Consider the following 6,220-nt stretch of genomic DNA (forward strand, 5'->3'; position numbering starts at 1 on the left):
AAATTTATTTATTTACATAAATTTATTGCCTGCATGTATGTAAGTGCACCTGTGTTGTACAATGCCCATGGAGGTCAGAAGAGAGTGTTGAATCCCCTAGAACTGAAGTTATGAACAGTTGTCAGCCACCTTGTAGATGCTGGGAACTGAACCCAGGTCCTCTCTCCAGCCCTTGGGGGGGTGCATCTTTCTGAAACAGTGTCTCCCTGTAGCCCCAGCTCACCTGGAACTAGCTATGTAGACCAGGCTGGCCTGATCTCACAGAGTTCCACCTACCTCTGCCTCCTGAGTACTAGGACTAAAGGCATGTGCCCCTACACCTGGCAAACATACTATATAATTTTATGTTATTTAGATCCCCTCCCCTATATACCTCCCCTTATTGACCCCCACCCAATTTAATGGACTCTATTATGTACATAATAAGGCCTCTAGAATCTAATTTGTGTCCCCAAATGTCCTTCAGTGTGGTCCACTGGAGCCTGGATAACCTACCAAGAGTCCCATCCTTGAAGGAGGCTGTCTCTGCCCCTCCCAGCAGCCATCAGTTGCCACAATCCCTAGGTTGGGTTGGGGTTTCTTACCCACTTCCCCATGTCTATGCTGGGATTTTGTCTGGTTTGAGCTTGCATGGGATTTGTGTATGCTGTTATCATTGCTGTTCTCTGCACAGTGGCCAGTTGTGGTTTCTGTGTTAACCATCATCTGCTGCATAAGGAAACTTCTCTGGTGAGGGTCGAGAGATACATTAATCTCTGGGTATAGTAAGTCATTAGGAGTCAGTTTAATATGCTAAATATTTAATGGAAAACTAGTATTAGGTTCTCCCCTATGACCCATGATTTGTCTAGCCTTAGGTTCCGAAGCCTGATATCAATACCAGGTATGGGCTCCATCCAATGAAGCAGACTTTACATTCAAGTAAAGTCCATGCCACTATTGCACCAGTGGGCATATCTTGCCAGGTCAGTTGTTATTGTAGTTTACAGAATTTACAGCTGGGTAGGGTTGATGATTATTTTTTCTTTCCAGTAGTATGCATAGCACTTTCCAGCACTATGAACATTAGCCAGTAGAGATGAGCCTTTGAAGTCAGCACAAGCTTGATTTCTCCTTATTTGTTCTACAGCTCATGTATGTAGTGTATTCAGCAATAGGATCTTGCCATACAGTTCTGGTGAGTAACTAAGAGCAGGGGCAATTGTTTGAGGATCTGTGAGACCCCTGGTCAACAGCTTCTAGAGAGGAAACCCATTCCTGGCATTAAGGGATTTTTGTCATTGCTGTTGTTATTAGCCATGATGTCTAGAAGGGGCAATGTCCCCATGTAACTCTTTTAAATCTCTTTTTATAATGTTTTTATAATGTATATATTTTAAGAAGCTTCTATAGTGGTAGGTTTCCATATGGCTTTTTCTAAAGAAATTTAGAAAAAGACATTTAGTGTTGCTCATCCCTCCCCACACTCCCCACACTCCCTCCTTTGCCCTGCCCTCCCGGTCCCCACCCCATTTAACCCTTCCTACCCTAATGTTCACTTTCCCTTTTTATATCGCTGCATTCTACTACCACTTCCAAGAAGTCCTCCCCCACACACACCCATGGCCGTTTTCTGAATTTTCAAATTGAAACATCCATTTCTAAGATTTCAAAGTTAGCATCCAGCTATGGGAGAGAACATGTGAAGTTTGTCTCTCTGAGTCTGGGTTATCTCACTCAGGATAATTGTTTCTAGTTCTACCCATTTACCTGTGAATTTCATTCTTTTTTAAGCTGAGTCCTATTTTATTGTATATATATATACCACACCTTCATTATCCATTCATCAGTTGATGGATATCTAGGTTGTTTTTCAATTTCTGGCTATTATGACAAGGGCATTAATGAACATGGATGAACAGGTATTTCTGTAGTAGGGTAGAGAGTCTTTAGGGTATATGCCCAAGAGTGGTATGTCTGGGTCATATAGTAGCTCAATCTCAAGCTTTTTGAGGCATCTCCACACTGATTTCCACAGCGACTGCACCAGTTTGCACGCCCACAAATAGTGGATAAGAGTTCCCCTTTTTTCCAGCCAGGCATGGTGGCACACACCTTTTAGTCCCAGCACTCAGGAGGCAGAGGCAGGCAGATCTCTGTGAGTTCAAGGCCAGCCTGGTCTACATAGTGAGTGCCAGGCCAGCTGCAGCGAAAGGGAGACCCTGTCTCAAAAGGACCGGAAAAAAAAAAAAAAAAAAAAAAAAAGAGTGCCCTTTTCCACATCTTTGCCAGCATTTGTCATTGTTTTTTGAATCTTTGCCCTTCTGAGTGGAGTAAGATGAAATCTCAAAATGGTCTTAATCTGCATTTCCCTGATGACTAAAGATGTTGAACATTTTTTTTCAAGTATTTCTCAGCCACTTGTGTTTCATCTTTAGAGAACTCCCTGTTCAGCTCCTTATTCTACTTTTTAATTTTTTTTATGTTTAGTTTTTTGAGTTCTTTGTATATTCTAGATACTAACCCTCCATTAGAGGTATGGTTAAATTTTTTTTCACATTCTGTAGGTTGCCTCTTCACTTGAATGATGGTATCCTTTGATGTATAGAAGCTTTTTAGCTTCATGTGGTCCCATATGTCAATTGTTAGACCTAATGGTTATGCTACAGGAGTCCTGTTCAGAAAGTCCTTTCCTGTGCCTATAAGTTCCAATGTATTTCCTACTTTCTCCTCTATCTTATTTAGGTATTGAGTCTTATGTTGAGGACCTTGATCCATTCGGAGCTGAGTTTCATGCATGGTGAGAGATAGGAATCTAGTCTCATTCTTCTACATGACCTTATCCAGATTGACCAACACCATTTGTTGAACATGGTGTCTTTTCTCTAGTGTGTATTTTTGGCTCCTTTGTCAAAAATCAGGTGGCTGTAAATGTGTGGATTTAAATCTGGGTCCTCAATTCTATTCCACTGATAAATGTTTCTCTTTTTATGTCAGTACCATGCTGTTTTCATTACTGTAACTCTGTAGTATAATTTGAGATCAGCGATGGTTATGCTTCTAGCAGTACTTTTATAGTTAATGATTATTTTAGCTATCCTTTTTTTCTGTTTTCATATGAAATTTGAGATAATTTTTCAGTTTCTGTGAAGTATTGTGTTGGAATTTTAATGAACATTGCATTAACGTGGTACATGCTTTTGGTAGGATGGCCATTTTCACAAGATTAATCCTACCAATCCATGGACAGGGGAGGTCTTTCCATCTTCTTGTATCTTCTTCAATTTCTTTCTTCAGTGTCTTAAAGTTTTTATTGTATAGGTCCTTCACTTCCTCTGTTAGGTTTATTCCAGGATATTTTGTAGATTTTGAGGCTATCATAAATAGGATCATTTCCTGGATGTATTTCTCTGTATGTAGGAAGGCTACTGATTTGGCGGTGTTAATTTTGTAAACTGTTACTTTTCTGAATGTATTTATGACTCTAGGACTTCTCTTGTGGAGTCTTTAGGATCCTTTATGTATTAAATCATATCATCTGCAAATAAAGATATTTTGACTCCTTCCCCTCCAGTTTGTGTCCCCTTTATCTCCTTCATTTGTCTTACTGCTCCAGCTAAGACTTTTTAAGTACTATATTGGACAGGAATGGAGACAGTGGATATCTTTGTCTTGTTCCTGATTTTAATGGGAATGCTTTCACTTTTTCTCCATTTAGTATGATACTGGCTGTGGGTTTGTGGCATATTGCCTTTATTATGTTGAGATATATCCCCTGTATGTCTAGGTTCTCTATAACTTTTAATCATGAATTGATGTTGGATTTTTACCAAATATATATTTTTTAATCTAATGAGATGATCATGTTATTTCTGTCCTTGAGTCTGTTTATATGGTGGATTATATTTATTGATTTATATTGAACTATCATCCCTGGGATGAAGCCAACTTGATCATGGTGGATTATCTTTTTCTTTTTAAATCTTTTTTGAGAAAAGTTCTCCCTATAGCCCCAGCTGTCCTAGAACTCACTAGGTAGACCAGGTAGAGCAGGCTGGCCTCAAACCCACAGAGATCCACCTGCCTTTGCCTCCCAATGCTGGGACTAAAGGTGTGCACCATCATGCATGGCCTTTTATTGAGCAATTTTACATCTATGTTAACCAGAGAGACTGGGCTATAATTTTCTTTTTTGTTGGATCATTGTCTTGCTTTTGTATTAGAGTAATACTGACTTCATTTGGAATTTGGAATTGTTCTTTCATTTTCTATTTTACAGAATAATTTGAGTAGTATATGTACTAGTTTTTCTTTTTAGTTGGGAGATTTCTAATTATTGCATTTATCTCATTGGTTGTTGTGCGTCTGTTTAAATTATTTATGCCATTTTTATTTAATTTTGGTAGGCCATACATATCTAGAAATTTATCCTTTTTTTTTTAGATTTTCTAGTTTAGTGGAATATAGATTTTTAAAATATGTCCTTATGGTTTTCTGAATTTCCTCTGAGTCTGTTGTAGTATTTCTTTTTTTCATCTCTGGGTTTGTTTATTTTGGTTCTCTCTTTCTTTTGGTTAACTTGACTAAAGATTTGTCAATCTTGTTAATCTTTTCAAAGAACCAGCTCTTCGCTTTACTGATTCTTTGTATTATTTTCATTTCTATTTCACTAATTTCAGCTTTAACATGTATCTCTTCCCATCTACTCTTCCTGTTTGTTCTTGGTTTTCCGAGGCCTTCATATGCATCATTAATTTATCTCATTTTCTGGTGTAAGTATTTCCTCTTAAGACTGCTTTCATTGTGTCCCAAAGGTTTGGGTATATTGTGTTTTTGTTTTCATTCAATTTTAAGAAATTTTAAATTTCCTTCTTGATTTCTCTCCCATGATCCAATTTTTTTTTTTTTTTTTTTTTTTTTTTTTTTTTTTTTTGTCTTTTTGAGACTGGGTCTGCCTGTAGCCTCAGGTGACGTGGAGCTCGGTATGTAGATCTGGCCTTGAACTCACAGAGATCCACCTCCCTCTGCCTCCTGAGTGCTGGGATTAAAACCATGTGCCCTGGCCAGGCGTGGTGGTCCACACCTTTAATCCCAGTATTTGGGAGGCAGAGGCAGGTGGATCTCTTTGAGCTCAAGGCCAGCCTGGTCTACATAGTGAGTTCCAGGACAGCTGGGGCTATAGGGAGACCCTGTCTCAAAAAGACCAAAAAAAAAAAAGTGCCCACCCCCCAACCCCCACCCTGGCTCTATGATCCAATTTTAATTCAGTAATACGTTAACTTCCATGAATTTGTGTACTTTTGAGGGAAGTAAATTAAAAAGCAAATAGAAGGGAAAAAAGGGGTAGAGAGGTAACTATACTTACATCTGTTACAGTAGAATCTAAGCCAAAATTTGTCAGAAGGGATAAAGAAAGTCATTACATGTTACTAAAGGAGCAATTCACCAAGAATATGTCATGATTATAAATGTACATATTTATACCCAATTTCACAAAACAAACACTATTGTGCATAAAAGGACAGATCAATCCAGGCATAGAAATAGTGGGTTATGCCAGACGTGGTGGCACACACCTGTAGTCCCAGCACTCAGGAGGCAGAGGCAGGCGGGTCTCTGTGAGTTCAAGGCCAACCTGGTCTACATAGTGAGTTCCAGGCCAGCTGGGGCTACAGGGAGACCCTGTCTCAAAAAGACCAAGAAAAAAAAGAAAGAGAGAGAGAGAGAGAGAGAGAGAGAGAGAGAGAGAGAGAAAGAAAGAAAGAAAGAAAGAAAGAAAGAAAGAAAAAAGGGGAAGGAAGGAAGGAAAAGAAAAATAGTGGATATTGGAATACCCTTATCTCATCAATAGATCATCCAGACAAAACAAACCAAGAAAGGAGTTATACCATATGGACTTAAAGATGCCTATAAAGAATATTCCCATGGGGTGTGGCGGTGCATGCCTTTAACCTCAGCACTCAGGAGGCAGAGACAGGTTAATCTCTGTGAGACTGAGGCCAGCCTGGTTTACTCACCAGTTCCAGATGTGTGTGTGAGGGAGGGAGGGGGAGAGAGAGAGGGGAGAGAGAGAGAGAGAGAGAGAGAGAGAGAGAGAGAGAGAGAATATTCCATCCAACAGCTGCAGAATACATACTTTCCTTAGCAACCCAAGGGACTTCTCCAAAATAGATAATTTTTTTACTTTAAAATTAAAAAAAAATTTAATAACTACATGATTAGAAGAAGCATTTCACTACAG

The sequence above is a fragment of the Nannospalax galili genome, unplaced genomic scaffold (genome assembly GCF_000622305.1).
Source record: "Nannospalax galili isolate Female #2095 unplaced genomic scaffold, S.galili_v1.0 scaffold957, whole genome shotgun sequence".
Taxonomy (NCBI): domain Eukaryota; kingdom Metazoa; phylum Chordata; class Mammalia; order Rodentia; family Spalacidae; genus Nannospalax; species Nannospalax galili.